The 16,289-nt window shown below is 40.0% G+C and overlaps 1 long non-coding RNA gene across 1 annotated transcript; it reads left to right on the top strand.

The window, feature by feature from the left end:
• Positions 1-1,600: 1,600 nt before the first annotated feature.
• Positions 1,601-12,708, top strand: LOC106003760. Its single transcript, XR_001176430.2, has 3 exons — positions 1,601-1,692; positions 8,919-9,016; positions 12,602-12,708. It is a non-coding gene; the product is annotated as an uncharacterized LOC106003760 (long non-coding RNA).
• Positions 12,709-16,289: the final 3,581 nt, after the last annotated feature.

Genomic DNA, 16,289 nt, shown 5'->3' with positions numbered 1-16,289 from the left:
AGTGTTTTCCAAAATATGTTGAAAGTGGACCTTTATTATTAAAAAAGCTTTGAGAATGTACTCAGAGTATAGGTATTTATTTTTATTTATAAAATGTTCACATGTTTTTATCCAACTGATATTATGTGCATTATAAAAATGCACAAAAATAGAAATTTTTAAAAAAATATTTTATTTATTTGACAGACAGAGATCACAAGTAGGCAGAGAGGTAGGCAGAGAGAGAGTAGGAAACAGGCTCCCTGCTGAGCAGAGAGCCCGATGTGGGGCTCGATTCCAGGACCCTGAGATCATGACCTGAGCTGAAGGCAGAGGCTTAACCCACTAAGCCTCCCAGATGCCCCCAAAAGTAGAAATTTAAAAGTGTCAGATAAAGCATAGATACAAATAGGAGCTCTAAAAGTTCTTTCTGTTCCTCAGGAGATTATCTTGCCCACTTCCTGGAGAATCTGCATTTCATCTTGGAGTTCTATTAGAGGAAAGCGATGACACTTCTCACATGACTCCAGCCCTGCAATTTTCTAGATCTTAATATCAGCTTTTACCTTGAGTCTACTTAAACCCAAGGGAACTTGATTCATTGGAACCTGCCAACATAAAGGTTGAAAAACATTACAAGAATAGACTTAAAAAAAAAATCAGTTTTCTAAAACTATTCAGAGAATAGACTATCATTAAAACGAAGGTCCTCAAGACTGTGAAATTCTCCTTCAAGATCATGATTTATTAACTATCTTTCACTGGCGAATATACAGTCTTCTACTGTGATGTCTCACTTGAAATGCCAAGGCCACCTTTCAGGAAACAGCACACAACACAGGTACGTGCATTCACTTATAAAATTGTTGGGACTTCCTAGTGAGTGGTAGCCTGAACCCAGGGAACTTTCAAATTATTTTCTAAGCACCATTATGGAACATGTGCTGCATTGGACTGAGATTCTTAATTTTGGCTTCATGGATTCCGTAAGTGGCTATAAATTAATTTTAGCGTATTGATGAACCTGTTAAAATTTTTATGCAAAATGGGGAGTATGGACCTAATATGAGCTTATTTCTGGGAATATGGCCGTAACTATCTATTTGGGAGACAGAAATCACACCAGCCATTTTATTAGAATTACGAAGACCTGCTAAGTGTAAAATTATCAACATGGTAATTGAAAAGGCAAAAAGACATTTCTGAGTTATAAGAGAAGCAGCTAAATTCAGGAAGCAGCTGCTACTTGTAGAGTTGGAGTAAAAGAGGGCAGAGGCTGGAGGAGCCACCGTCCACGTGGTGCTGGGATTCTGTCCTGTTAGGGGGAGCAGCGGAAGCTGGTGCCAGCTCTCGGAGGGGGTAAGAAAGAGGTTGGTTCTGAGAGTGCTGCAATCTCTTCGTTAGACTCAACTGCAGTTTCCTAAACAAAGTGCCTCTCCTGGGGTGACAAGGCAATGAGGTGTGCTGCTCCCAGGAGCCACAAGATGACCGGAAGTCAACGGAAGATTCCTCTTCCTCCTCCCGTGTTGCAGCCTCCCTGAAGCGCCCCCTATTGGCAGGCTCTGACAGGCATCCGCTGGGGAAGCGGAAATGGGAAGCGGAAATGCGGCTTGCGGCGGGCGTGGCCGACTTGGGTGGATTCAGAGCTTTGAAGCTCAGGGCCAGCGGCCCACAGATTCCATGAAATCCTTGAAGGGGACCGGAACTCCAAAGGTTAACACTTCTGCTATTTATTTCTGAATACTTGGGGAAGAGGATTATTTTATGTGTGGAGGTGTTGCTTCCCAGGTGTAGGTAAATGAGAATGGGAACATTCCAAAGTATTTCATTTTCTGGGTTCCGGTACCACGTAATGCAGACAGACTGGTAGTTAATCCGTCGTGAATGTTCCGGAACTAACCTTCCGAAATTCTGTGGTGAAGTCCCATTTCTTTTCTTTTCCTGTGTTGCATCTTCTTTCTGTCTGGAAAGTCAGTTCATTTCTGAGGACAGTGTAATGCCCATGACCCGTGGAGGTCCCTGGCGCCGGGATCCCGCAGGGAACGGTGTGGGTGCTGCTCCCCTGCGCCGCCGGCCGTGAGGATTGCGGAGGTTACAGAAACCGGGAGCGCTCAGCTAGTCAGGGCAGCCCACCCCCAGCTCGTTAGGTGGTCCGTGTTTAGCAAGAGGGCATCTCTCGGGGGGTGGGAGGTGAAGTTGGGAGACATGAGCTAGAAGCTGCCCAGCGGCCCTGTTCCCTTGTGGTGAGGAGGAAGCCCTTTTGGAGAACGAGGCAACTGAGCCAACCCAGGGAGAAAAGCAGGGAGGAGTGGCAGACGTCCCGCCGCTTTCCAGTCCTGGGGCCAGTGTCCTTGTAACAGCTACACGCATGCGCACACAGTTGGCTTGCATGAATCAAGCCTACTTTCTCTCTCCTCTTAAGCTTGTTCAAATCGGTTTTCTACCACTGGTACCCAGTAGAGGGCTGCCTAAAGCAGCTCTGCGGTGTTGCTTTGTGTATACCATTCAGCCCATTCATCTCTCAGGGACTCTGCTGCCATAGTGGTAACGGGGTGGTGAAATTTAGCTGCAAGATTGTTTGAGATGTAAATGAGAAAATGTATGGGAAGCACTTAGCATCGTGCCTATAGTAAAGTGCCTACTAGAAAGACATTGTTGTGGACTCAGTAGTACTGTATCATCAATAGCCTAGCTTGCTGTAGACTGTGCTGGGGCCATAGCAATCTCTCCCTGTGCCTCTTGGGCTAGTCTACTACACCATTTGGTACCCTGACACTGTCAAGGACCAAAGTGGTTCAGGGAGATAATTATTAACCCACATCAACAATGCATCATTTCTTCGAAGACGTTCACCTAAGTTTAGTAGGACAGGTGTCCATGGGGCAGGCATCCCTTTAGGCTTTAAAGTTATTTAATTTTCTCTTTTTCTTCTGCTGTGCTTCAGTGCCATTCTTCTTTCTTTCTTTCTTTCTTTTTTTAAAAATTTGTTTTATTTTTTTTTTTCAGTGTTCCAAAATTCATTATTTATGCACCACACCCAGTGCTCCATGCAATGCGTGTCTTCCTTAATATCCACTTCCAGGTTCACCCAATCCTCCAGCCCACTCCCCTCCAAAACTCTCAGTTGTTTCTCCACCATCACTATCAGCTGTTGAATCCTTGCCATTATTTCTAATGGGTGAAGTCACCGGCTACCCGTATGAGTCTGTTTTCTCTTAAGTTTTTCCTTTTGTTATGTTTCTTCCAAATCTTACTACATCTCTTTTGCTTCTTGGCTTCTCATGTGAAAAGTTTCATTATGTATGTATGTATGTATTGTATTTCAGAAGACCAATGAAACCATTTCTGTGAGAATTATAACTTATGCAGACTAGCATATTCTTACTGGCACGAGATAGGAAGCTAACATAATCAGAAGGTTGCTTGGTGATCTAGGAATCGGTGTTAGAGACATGAAATGACTCCCTCCCCCCGACATAGGTGTTTGATTCAGCCATTATTGGTGCAGGCTTGAGAGGATAAAAGTACTTTTTATTCAGAAATTATTTTGAATTAATATCAAACCATGCAGCTGAAGATTTTGCAATTGCTACTACTTAAAATGAATTAATTTGAAAATAAAAATAGAACAAAGTTGTTTTGTGTGTCTGAAAAAACCTATCTGAGCCTCATAAATACAAAGAAACGAGGATGTCCTCAATTCCCAAACAACGAAACAAAAATTAAAAAATCCAAACTAACAAAGCAAGTGGGATTGAGTGATGCCTGGGAAAATTTCCTATAAAAATCATTAAACAAATTTTTATTAAGAAGGCAAATGGCTTCCTTTGTATAAGTTCTACTTCGCTTGGTCAAGTGTAGTGCTATCGAATTAATACTTTCAGGCACATAGTCAACTAATTTAAATGAGTTGATCCAAATTGACCTTCTTAAATGACTGAAGTAACTGCTGATTGTTCAGCTACTTAAATCATATAGGCATGGTTTGAGACAAACTTCAAGATGCATTCTTGCACTGAGACAGTGGGGTGTAATAATACATCTACGTTTCTGTCCTGTGCCCCAACTTGCCCATGTGTTCTAAGCTCATAAATTCAGTTGTCCACTGGAGAGTCCACATAGATGACCAACAGATACAACAACCATAAAACATCCAAAACAGGATTTAAGACTTCTTCCCGCGAAACCTACTGCTCACCTTCTCTTTCCCATTGCACCAGAATCCTGAGATATTCTTGACATCTCTGTTTTGCTCACATCCTGCATAGAGCCATCAAGTGGATGTTCGAAGTATACCCCAGTTCCAGAAATCACATAAGCCTAAGTATTATTCCCATACTTGAAATGCTCAAGACATACTTAGTACACACAAAATTGCACTCAGGTGATTTTTTTATTTTCTCATTTACATTTTCAATATTTTCTCTAATTACCACATGTAATTTTTATTACCTGGAAATAATTCTGTTTTACATTTCTGCTTTTATAAGAAATACAACATTTTATATACAAATTAAAGAAAGCATTTCTTGGTACAGCTTTGCTTTCTTTAATCACTTGATTTGATACACATATCCTGTGGCTAATTTCAGAGGCTTCATTTTGTTTTGACTATTTCTATTACCAGTTAGATAAAAGATAATAAATACTCAGCGACACTAGGAGACAGCATAGTGTAGCAGGAAAGACATGGATTTAAACCACAAGACCTAGGATCTAGTTTATTTGACAGTGGATTAACAAAGTAGTTTTTAGCCAGTTGACTGAAATTTTCTGTCCCTCAGCTTAAAAAAAAAGGGGGGGGGAATTAATAATATCTGGCTTATCTACCACACAGAATTTCTGTGAAGTTCAAATTACCTACTTAAAAATGTTTGAAATGTAAAACACTCAATGAATGTTAGTTAAAAATAATAGAATTACTCGATGGTCAAATGATGAGTTGTAAAATCTTCAGATGGAGTGATGAATTATCTTAAAACATCAAAGTAAATTAGGGTTCAATTGAGTATTGTACTTGTCATCTGCTATCTTAACCCAATATCCATATGTGTAGAGGGTGGTTAGATTAGTGGATGTCAGATGCTAACTGACTAAAAATTAAAATGACAGATGTTGAGTTGTAGCAGTGCTGCTCATCAGAGAAGACAGCTGTACACAGCTCAGAGAAAAACTCTGCGTTATTAAGTGGATGGGCTTTCTTCTAAACCTTGAGAGAGCAGCTAAGAGCTTAGGTGTGTGAGTGGACATAGTGCCCAGATCTGGGTGTGGAGAGAGGCTGCCCCTGGTGGCTCTGTCAGGGCAGCTACAGGCTGACCTTGAGAAAGGGGTCCCTCTTGGGTGGTGGATCTAGGAGAAACTTGGTTTTGCCAGTCCTGGAGAACTACAAGTAATGGTGATGAGGTTTAAGGGAAAAAAAACTCTTTGCCCACTAGGGAAATTGAGAGTTGGGACCTTAGAAGGCAGAACAAAAGAAGTTTTGAGATCTTTATTCAGTTTGAAGCAACCCAAAACTTACTGACTACCAGACACATTTTCTATAGTTCCTGTATTTAAATGTTATCATATTTAATTTTTAGCATGCACTTTTGGATAGGTGTTTTCTTTAAGTTTTGTTTTGTTTTAACTTATTTGACACAGAGAGAGAGAGCACAAGCAGGGGCAAGGGCAGGCAGAGAAAAAGACTCCCCACTGAGGAAAGAGCCTGATGTGGGGCTTGATCCTAGGACCCTGGGATCATGACCCAAGCCAAAGGCAGATGTTTAACTGACTGAGCCACCCAGACACCGTTGGATAGATATTATTATCAGTTTACAGATGGGAAAAGTTGAGTCTCAGAAGGGTTAGAGAACTTGCTCAAGACCACCTATTAGTAAGTGACCAATATGAAACTGAAACCGAAATCAGCTTTGGTTGGCTTCTTTCCACTATATCCTCTGGAATGTTGGTGAACTTCTACATAGTAAAGGCCTCGACTGTGTATATTAATGATTTTCAGAGAGACTCTTGTGAATTTTTTCATGGGTGGTGGCAGTCTTTGATACCAGGGAATAATGCCATTGGAAGCAATGAACCCTGGTGATATGTGGAGCTCCTTTCTTTAAGGAAGGACACTAAGATTCGTGGCTTTGCATCTCTGAAAGATTCTCATGATTTTTCTCAAGACAGATTTTTTTTGATAAAGAAACATTTTCTTTCTTTTTTTTTTAAGGGCTTAAACTCACAACCCTGAGATCAAGACCTGAGCTGAGATGAAGAGTGAGACATTTAATTGACTGAGCCGCCAAGGCACTGCAAAACATTTTCCTATTTTAAAGATGGTCTTTACAACATCCTCCCCAAACCTCACAAAAATCAGTGTATATTAATGTAAGAACCTGAGATTTTTAGCTACACTGAGAGCTCTGGATGGTTTCATTCAGGTATAAGGAAATGGCAGGGCTACCTATAATTCATGACCTGCTTCATGGAGTCAGGGACATTATTTTCCAAGGACACTGCTTCATTATCACTTTTTTGCTCCAAGTCACAAAACAGAACACATGGTTTCAATGAGATCTTTTATGTCAGGTGTAGCGCCTTTTCAAATTCTTCAAGACAAGACTTTTGTCTTGGGGCTAATCCAAGAGTTAGTAAAATTCCAGCCTTTTTAAATCCAGTCTTTTCATGAAGATTTACGTGGTCTAATGTATCATGATGGGCATAAGATACTCTTTGAATTTTGTTGGCTTCATGTTTTCATTGGAAAAGACCTTTTAATAAAGCACTGAGATTTTTGTTTTTAATTTATGTTCAATTATAGAAGTAAAATAAAGAATATAAAAAATTTATCATACTTCATTTTCTTTGGTATTTTACCTCTAAGTTCTATAAAACAATTTCTGAAAATCCTATGTCTACAAAAATAATGGTAGTTTAAGATCTCTTTTATTCTTTCTAAAGGAAAATTATTCTATATATCTTAGCAAGAAAACAATAATGGATATAAATTAAGTGACCATGTACAGTATAGACAGTATATTGCTATGCTATATTATCTGGAGTCAACACTGCTTTAATAACTTAGTTTTCTATAAATAGAATATACATCACAAAGTCTTATTTCACATTTAACACGAATGTATCTAGAAAAAAATTAAAGACAAAAAATTTGGCACCTGTTTCATGTGGTCCCTGAAGTCAATCCATGGACCTCATGTCATAGTTTAAGAAATTCTGTTTGGGGCACCTGGGTGGCTCAGCCATTTGAGCATCTGCCTGTGGCTCCAGTCATGATCCAAGAGTCCTGGGATCAAGGCCATGTTGGGTTCCCTGCTCACGGGGAGTCTGCTTCTCCCTCCCTGGCTTATGCATGCACTCTTTCTTTCTCTCTCTCTCAAATAAATAAATAAAATCTGTAAGAAAAAAAGAAGAAATGCTATTTTAGGGGAAAACCAAACATTAGATACAGTATAAGAATAGTTAATTACTGGGGCACCTGGCTGACTTGGTCATTAAGTGTCTGCCTTTGGCTCAGTTCATGATCTCAGGGTCCTGGAATCAAGCCCCAGATCTGGCTCCCTGCTCAGCGGGAGGCATGCTTCTCCACCTCCCACTCCCCCTGCTTGTGTTTCTTCTCTAGCTGTCTCTCTGTCAAATAAATAAACTCTTAAAAAAAAAAAAGAAGAATAGCTAATTACTGTTATCTGTAAGATATACCCTTTCTATTGTAAGAAATCTTAATTGTGTGATTCAGTTGTATAAGTCAATTGCCTTATCTGGTTGGAGTCAAGGACAGAAGATTTGCTATTGTGTGGCAGAATTAAAAATTCCTTTATTTAGAAAATAGTTTATAGTTTGCAGTATGTTTTCAGGTAAATTACTTTGTATGTGCTAAGACTGTGTTTCAGTTATCTGTTCTAGGTAGCAAAATACCTCCAAATTTGATGGCTTGAAACAACATTGGTTCTCTCTTACTGTTCTATGTTGCTTCTTTTGCTGCACATAGTGTTGGCTGGGATCACTCATGCAGCTGCAGTCAGTGAGAAGTTTGGCTGCGACACTTGGGTTCTTCACATGGTCTCTCTCTCCAGCAGGATCACTGGGACTTCCTTAAGAATGGCAGCTAGGTTCTTAAAAAGGTAGTGAGCCAAGAGGAAGAGACTCAGTGTGTGAGCCTCTGCTTGCATCATGCTTGCTAATACGCCATTGGCCAATATGAGTCACGTGGGTAGGTCCACACAGGAGAAAACTATACATGGGTGTGACTTCTGGGAGGTGTGGTTTATTGGAGGCTGCCCATGTCAGAGTCTCCTACAGGCTTCTATTTATCTCCTAGTTACCTGTGCACCTCTGCCTTTTTACTTAATTTTTAACAGGATGCATGGCTAGCTAGAAGAAAGACTGTTTTCTATACCAACACTTATCAAATTGTGGTTGGGAAGCTACATTTTTGGGCAATAGGATTCGAGAAGTGTGTGGACTTTTAGGTACTGTCTTTGTCATGTATCCATTACCAGGAGACAAATTACCCCCAATGCTTAGCAACTGAAAACAACAAACATTTATTTTTTTTCCCACAGATTCTGAGTCAGGATTTGGGAGCAGCTAATCTGGATGACTTCGATTCGGAGTCTCTCATATGGTTGAGAAGGGCTCCATCATCTGGAAGTTTACAGGCTGGAAGGTCACTTCCATGATGGCTCATTCATACAGTATTGGCCAGAAGCCTCAGTTCCTCTCTGGCTCTTGGTGGGACGTCTCAGTTTCTCACGATGTGGACCTTTCCATAGGGTTGCTTGAGAGGCACGTGGGTTCGGCTCATGTCATGGAAGTTAGCTTCCCCCAGAGTGAGAGGGAATGGGAGAGAAGGGAAAGGAGGATAGAGGAACCAAAATACCTTTTATGACCTAGTTTTGTAAGTCACATGTTATGACTTCTGTATTCATTTGGTCCCACAGATCAACCGTGAAGGTGGAGGGAACTATACAAGAGTGTGAACACTGGGAGGCAGGAATTTGGATCACCCTGAAGACTGTCTACCACAGTGTCTATAAAGGTAAGATGTATGTGTGTTTTCTTATTTTGAGATTCTAGGTTTTGTTAATACTCTAAGCAGTTATGTGAAACAAAACTGAGCAAACCAAATTCCATACAAAATATTCTCCACAGTGTAGCTAAGCTCCAGTTTATTCATACTCTTCATTCTCATTAGGGGAAGAAAAAAAAATCCTTTCTTAAAACTAGAAACACTTATGACAATATTTACGGAGAATTCTGTTCTCCAACCTGTTAGGAGTGTTTTGGGATTGTTTGAAAACAATTTAAAGAACATGGCCTGAAACAGAAACATTGCTGACTTATTCATATTCATTGCAAAAATAATTACAGATTATTGTTGGCAAACTCCTCTTTTTAAAACAAACAAACAAACAAACAAACTATAAATGGACCAGTGTAAACTATGTGGTATAAAATGAATTTTTGTATTGACCAGTTCTGCTATTGCTTTCCAGCTGTACTCACGGTGGAGCTGTTGGTTAAATCCTATCTTTAACATGTACAAGAAAATACTGATACTGTTTATAATTATGTAAGAGAAAGTAACATCCCTTATGCAGTTTTTTCCCAATGTAAGTTTTGATGATTTGATTCCAGCAGTGGATGAAAGCATTGACTTTAAGTTAGGTATTCGTGGTTTCATGTCCCAGTCTGCATTAGTGTTCCTAACCATGTGTCTTCACATGCTCTAATAGGCAGTTCCCTCATCTATAAAGTGGGAATAACAATACACACATCATAGGAAGATAAGATAAATAAGGATTTTAGTGAACATGCAATAAATAGACATACTTGACTAAATGTTCTTTATTATTTATTTATTTAAAGATTTTATTTATTTATTTGATGGAGACAGATCACAAGTAGGCAGAAAGGCAGGAGGCGGAGAGAGAGGGGGAAGCAGGCTCCCTGCTGAGCAGAGAGCCTGATGTGGGGCTCAATCCCAGGATGCTGGGATCATGACCTGAGCCAAAGGCAGAGGCTTAACTCACTGAGCCACCCAGGTGCCCCGCTAAATGTTCTTTAAATAATTATTACATTTAGTGAATATATTTGGCTTCAGTGAATAGTTAGCATATTTCCTATAACAAGACCTTTGTTTAAGCAATTTCTTATATGTGTGTGTGTATGAATGTGCATGTATTTAAAAAGAGATTAAAGCCCTAGATGAGCTGAGATTAAGACAACATGTCTCTTCTATTGGAAAAATTCTTTTAATAGTTTGAGTTGTGCTAATATAGACAAATAACCAGAAACCATCCATCTATCCATTTATCCAACCAGCCAATCATTTAACCAACATTTCTAAGGTATCCATCATATGGTGAGCATTAAAAATGCAAAGAGTAAGATATTTTCCCTGCCTTCCAGGATTTCCCAAACTAGTAAATATTTATATCAAAGTGAGATATAAAGAAATAATCAAAGCAATGTGTCAGTTGCTGTATTTGTACCGAATGGGCTGCAAGCTCCATGCAACACTAGTTACTTGCACAGGAGGAAGCACTTAACTGCCCAGGAGAAGCTTCCTCTGGATCTTGAAGGATAACAAGTAGTTCCCCAGATGGCTAAGGTAAGGACTAGGGGTTCTGGGAGGAGAGACGGAACTTTCTGGGTGGAGGCTGTAGCCCGTGAGAAGATTAGAAGGAATGGAAGGACGTGGTACTTTCTGAGGAACCTCTGTAGTTTATGATGTGGGAACGCAGAGTGCCCCTAGGGTGGCAGGCAGGGCAAAGCTGGAGAAGAAGAACATGCCAGGTCACGAATGAGTTCATATCTCACGAGAAGGAACATGAACTCTACCTTGTAGGTACCGGTGAATATGAGCACGGTAACACTTCCATCTCGGTGACTGTGTAGAACATACATCGTAGGGACCTGGCAGGGGGCTGCTATAGGCATCCAGAGAGTCATGGAAAGGGGCTGAACTAAGAGTTTTTGGATGTAACAGAAAGAAAATATGTCTGACTGGTCTGTGGTTGGGGAGGGGAGAAGGCAGGGAGGGGAATGGTGGTAAAAAGAGTGCAGGGAGAAGTGGGTTTTGGTGTGGGGTACAAGAGGGATGGCAGTGTCAGTCCCTGAAAAGGAAGCATGGAAAAAGGAGTAGGTATATGGGGGAAGAAAGGATGATGTATGCATTTTGGACATGACAAATCTGAGGTGCCCTAGGTAATTCAGGTGAAGATATCCTATACTAGTTTGATCCATGAATGTAGCCCAGGGATGAAGAGAAGTGGAGAGACTCTAAGTTCAAATCCCCTTTCGACAAGCAGCAGCATATGCACAGCATTGAACCTGGCTTTTTGAGCGGGGCTTGATATACTAGGCAGAACTCTGAAATACGACGTAAGGTCTGTCTTCGATCTCCTGACCTTTTAGTGCACATTAGTGGTTGCTATTTTAATCTGGTCCATGGCTACATCTTTAGACCCACTTTCTACTATTTTTTCACATTCATCTTTCACACCAGCTACATCAAACCACAGGCAGTGTTATAGTTTCATGGATACATCAAGCTATCGTGACTTTAGTGTGTTCACATCTGTCTTTACTGAATTTTCTTCTTTTTATATCTAATTAAAAGTCTACTCAATCATTACTTCCTCTAGGAAGCCTGCCTGGATTCCCTATCTTTTTTAGATAACTTCTGATGCCCAGCTCTTAAGTTGGAGTGTGTGACCAACCTTATATCCTTCCAGGACAATATAAGTTTCCCCTGCTATCCAAAAGTAGAGCATCCTTATGAAAACTTTCAAAAGCCTAAATGGTGTAAAGAGAAGAAATAATTACTGTTAATTTATGTAGAAAAATTCTTGAGTGTTCCCAGACCCCAAATATAACCTCTCTTAGGATTTTCTGTTACCTTTGGACCCATCTTGCTAGGATGCACAACCAAGGTCAAGGTTAAGGACAGTCTCACCGACCCAGTTAACCGCTAAGGGGGCTTGATGCTGAAACGCTGCCTGTAGTTCCTGGGGGAGGTGCTTGGCGGCGCCACTCTGCCCTTTGGGGTGCCGGTGAATGCTGTCTCTAGTGGCCCTCTGCAAAAGAACACTTTTAGCTAGTGAAAAAAGGTACTAATGCAGGGCTTTCCTGAAAAGTGAAGGGGTGTGATGCGAACTTTTGCAAAGTGGGAGATACCTGTATTTAAAAATATCATGTGTTATGAATTTAATGTTTTATATAAATAAATGTACTTGTTGAGCACTGACACTATGCCATATAATGATTTATGAAAATGTTAGTGGGAGGAGACTATATGCTTATCTTTCAGATCCACTTTCTTTAACAATGTATCAGAAACATTTTTCGTGTTAGTTGATACATGGCTCCACACTTCTGTAAAGCTACATGGTATTTTGTTTATTGCATGCTTTTTTTGTATCCAGTCATTTTCTGGATAGTACCTATTTCCCTCCCCCTTCAGTATTTAAATGTACTTCTCTCTTTTCCTACGGATTGTAAGGTCCTTGCTAGTAGGGGGTAACTTTTATTGGGAGACAGTTCTGCATGGATTGTTTGTTTCCTGTACACACTGAGAATGATGGCACTGACAGCCTTGGTCCCGGCTTATTTTTTTTAGGGATGTTTGTACAGCAAACTGCCTTGGAAGATAGTGTTTCCCTCTGGAGCAGAGGGTAGGCCTGAAGACTAATTATAGAAAGGATAACATTCCCCCTCCAGAGCAAAGGTTGGGTAAGTTCATTTGCAGTCCGTTATAAGAGATTTGGGTTTCCTAGGCTCAGAGTTTCTGGATGATGACCCAAAGCTCATGGAACTTGAGGAGTGAGCAGAAGCGATGTTAACAGAATGCTTAGACTTCTTGCTGCTTTGTGATCAGCAAAGTCCATTGTCTCTGACTCAGTGGTGTAGTGATCTCTGGTAGCATGGAACCAGCAGGATCAGTTGTCAGACTTAGGGTTAAATCTCAGACCATTTATCTCTTAGCACTTACTGTTACTATTATTGCTAACAAAGCTAATGCTTACTAAGTGGGTACTATGGACTAAGTATCACATGTATCTTTTCTTTTAGTTGTCATTCAATCATGAGTAGAATGTTATTTCTGCATTTTGTAGATGAACAAACCACTGAAGATATAAATAACTTGCCAAGATTACATCATCAGGAAGTGACTGAGTTAGGAGTAAAATCCAGGTCTTGGGAGTCCCAAGGGTTACCGTTGCATTTCATTATGGAACAGTGTAATGTATAAATCATCCTAGGAACCTCAGGGTGAGGAATGAATACTTTGGCTCAAAGAAAATAAACACAGAAGAAGGGAGACATTTTTGAATAAGGAGGCCTTTCTCACACTCCTTGAAGTAGATGATAGAAGACAAACCCTCAGTATGGATGTCTGGCTTGGTTGAGGGAATAGAATATATGTGTTGGACATAACCCTGCTTACAGAGATCTTGTAGTTTTGTTGGGGAGGTGACATTTACCCAGAGGAAGAAATTAGAAGGTAAGACAGTATTTAATTAAGCTCTGCATTGAATGGTTTAAGCAATAAGCAAATTACGAGTTGAGGAGGAAGAGAGATCAATGCAAGATTCATTCGGGAAAGATTTACGAAGGAGGTGGGGCTTGAGCAGAGCCTGGAGGAAAAGAAAGTCAGTTCCAGGTGGAGTCGAAAAGCTGAAGAAAAAATTCAGGAAAAAGTAATGCACCCGATATGTGCATTGTGAATATGTATTTTCTGTGTCTGCTTTTCTCCATATATGAAAAGAACAATTTTCAATTTTGAATCTTTTAAAAAAATCACAACATACAACCATGGGGAAAAAAAATTCCAAAATATACTCACACAAAGAAACAAAACACACCATGATATTTTCTCATTTGCACTTAACTCAGGGTTTGGGGGCCTTTTCTCCTGGTGTGGATGTTGCCACGGGCTCCTGACATTCTTAACTTGATTGGATCCCTGCAGTGCCGTCTACTTCAGACTACCTTTTTTAGACCACTTGAAAGTTTTTCGATTTATTCAGCAGAATATATTAGCCTGTCAGCTTTGGAGAGCTGGTGCCTGCAGAAGATATATCTTTCCTCTGCAGGTGGCACTGGCTGCCAATTTTTCTTTGGGGTGAGCTCTTGTTCCAAAGAAGCCCTCTGTGGTTTGAGCACCAGCTACATTTGAGTGGAGCTCCTTTCCTGTCTACTGCTTTATCTGGATAACGGCCCTACCTGCTGCGTGTGAATGAGAGAGGAGCCTATTGTGTTATTTCTTTACCTTGTGATTAGCAAATTACTTTTTGCTTAAACTGGGTCATCCTATCTCTTTTTTTCTTGCCGGAGCAATTTATCTGCCTCTATCATTTCCTAGATGTTGATATCAATGTCACTTTGCTTCAGATGGTGTCCCTTGAGTCCTTGAAGTTCCTGCTATCTGTCTTCTCTTTGATTATTCGCCGTCCACTGTGCAGAATCGCTTCCCTCTCCTCCTGCTGTCCATCCTCATCACGTAAGCAATCTGGTTCAGCTGAACTGCCATGAGCCTCCCCCTCTGGGCTTCAGTGAGGAAGCAGGAAGATTTCCTCTGGGATTGTCAGGGACCTCTAGAAGGTGCCTCCATTTACTCTTGATAGCACACGACTGAGTCTGAAAGTAAAACATACCCACTGCTGTCAGTTTTACTAACTGGACTTTGTAAGGTGACACTGACATCAAAAGTAATAATGCATGAAGGAAACGGCCTCTCTTTTGTTTCTGGGTTTTCCTCCTCCGGCCTTTCTCTGTCCTTTCTGAATGTCAGTTTCCTTTTTATTTTTTTTCTCTTCTGCACAGCAAGTTACCAGGAGATTAGTTCATTAAAAACATTCCCCCCCCCAAATGAATTATAACTCCAAAGTGAGTTTTGAGGCTTAATAAGCTCTAGTAATCAAAAAGTCCTGAAGAGATGGTTGAGCCTCTTTCCCTTGCTCCTAGGAGAAAAGGTCCTCAAGGATCCTAGACAGATGGGTCTTGAAGCTATTTATTGTTAAGTATTTTGTAAAACAGGGAGCAAGAGGAGAATCTGGCTTATAGCGGATGGCTCTGTGTTTAACAAGTAACAGTTAGTAGTAATGATGATTGTACACTATTAATAAAACAGCTAAGAAAAGGACTAGAGAATTATGGTAGCTAATGGTCTGAAGAACATTTACTATAAACCTGATTTTATGATACATTTTAGAAGAGCAATTTAATCATAAATATTCACTCTCTTGTGACATGTTGCACATAAAGTCTGATCTCAGGAACATTTTTAAAATACCTTTTAAAATTATAGGAGACAAGAAAAGGCAGCTTTCATATGCAAGGGAAAGCTAGGTTTTTGCCACCCTTGAAGTAGGAACCCTCAATCAAATTATTTCTACTAAAGACTTACCCTTAGGGAAACTCGTAGTAAAGTGAAAAGGTCAACTCACTGAGAATATTTTAACTTCTATAAAAGAATGAGACATTTGGTTGGGTGGTAAGTGGCTTATAGGTGTCTTGTTTTGGATTTTATTATAAACACAAGGAGTTTTGTTATTTCTAGAGTCAAAGTCCTTGATCTTTAGGTTCTTTGTTTTTTTAACATCTTAATTTTATTATTATTATTTTTTTCAGTGTTCCAAGATTATTTTTCTTTTAGTTCTACCGTCTTTTTTTCGTCTGCTGCTCTCAGGTGATGGCAGCCATTATCTCAACCTTCCTTGGAAGTGCTGATGTTGTTAGTGACAACTCCTTCACTCCACAGAGGGCATTGAGGGCTGGGCCTGAATTTCAAGCATAGCTTGGAAAATTAGCACAGAGATAGTTTCCTACTAGTACTTCCATAGTTCCTCAGGGCATATTTTAATCTGGGATTAAGTAAGTGTGGCTTTCCTTAAACCAGAAACAGAGGAGAATCTAATTGTATTGCTGCTCAAGTTCTGGGTTTTTTTTTTTTTTTTTGCCTTTTTCTTTTTTTAAAAACATCTCAGGAGTGATTCCTTCTTTAGTTTGAATTGGGCAATGAAAATATATGGTGAAGAAAGGAAGATAAAAGGACTATTTAGGAATTTTAAGCTCTCTCTAAGTCAAATCTTCAGTGTGGGACTTAGTATTTTTAGCTTGTTATGTATTCCCAAAACATAAAGCACATTTGTATTCAGAATAAGTATAAAAAGAGTAAAATATATCCCAACTATACACACACAACACACACACACACACACCCCTTATTTATGGGTTACTTAATATTTTCTACTGTATCTTTTCTTCCTACCATTTTGTAGGTCAATGGTCTGTAAACTATTTTA

This window comes from Mustela putorius, unplaced genomic scaffold (genome assembly GCF_011764305.1).
Source record: "Mustela putorius furo isolate JIRA1106 unplaced genomic scaffold, ASM1176430v1.1 tig00003969_pilon_pilon_pilon, whole genome shotgun sequence".
NCBI classification, from domain to species: domain Eukaryota; kingdom Metazoa; phylum Chordata; class Mammalia; order Carnivora; family Mustelidae; genus Mustela; species Mustela putorius.
This window is presented reverse-complemented; position numbering and strand designations above follow the sequence as displayed.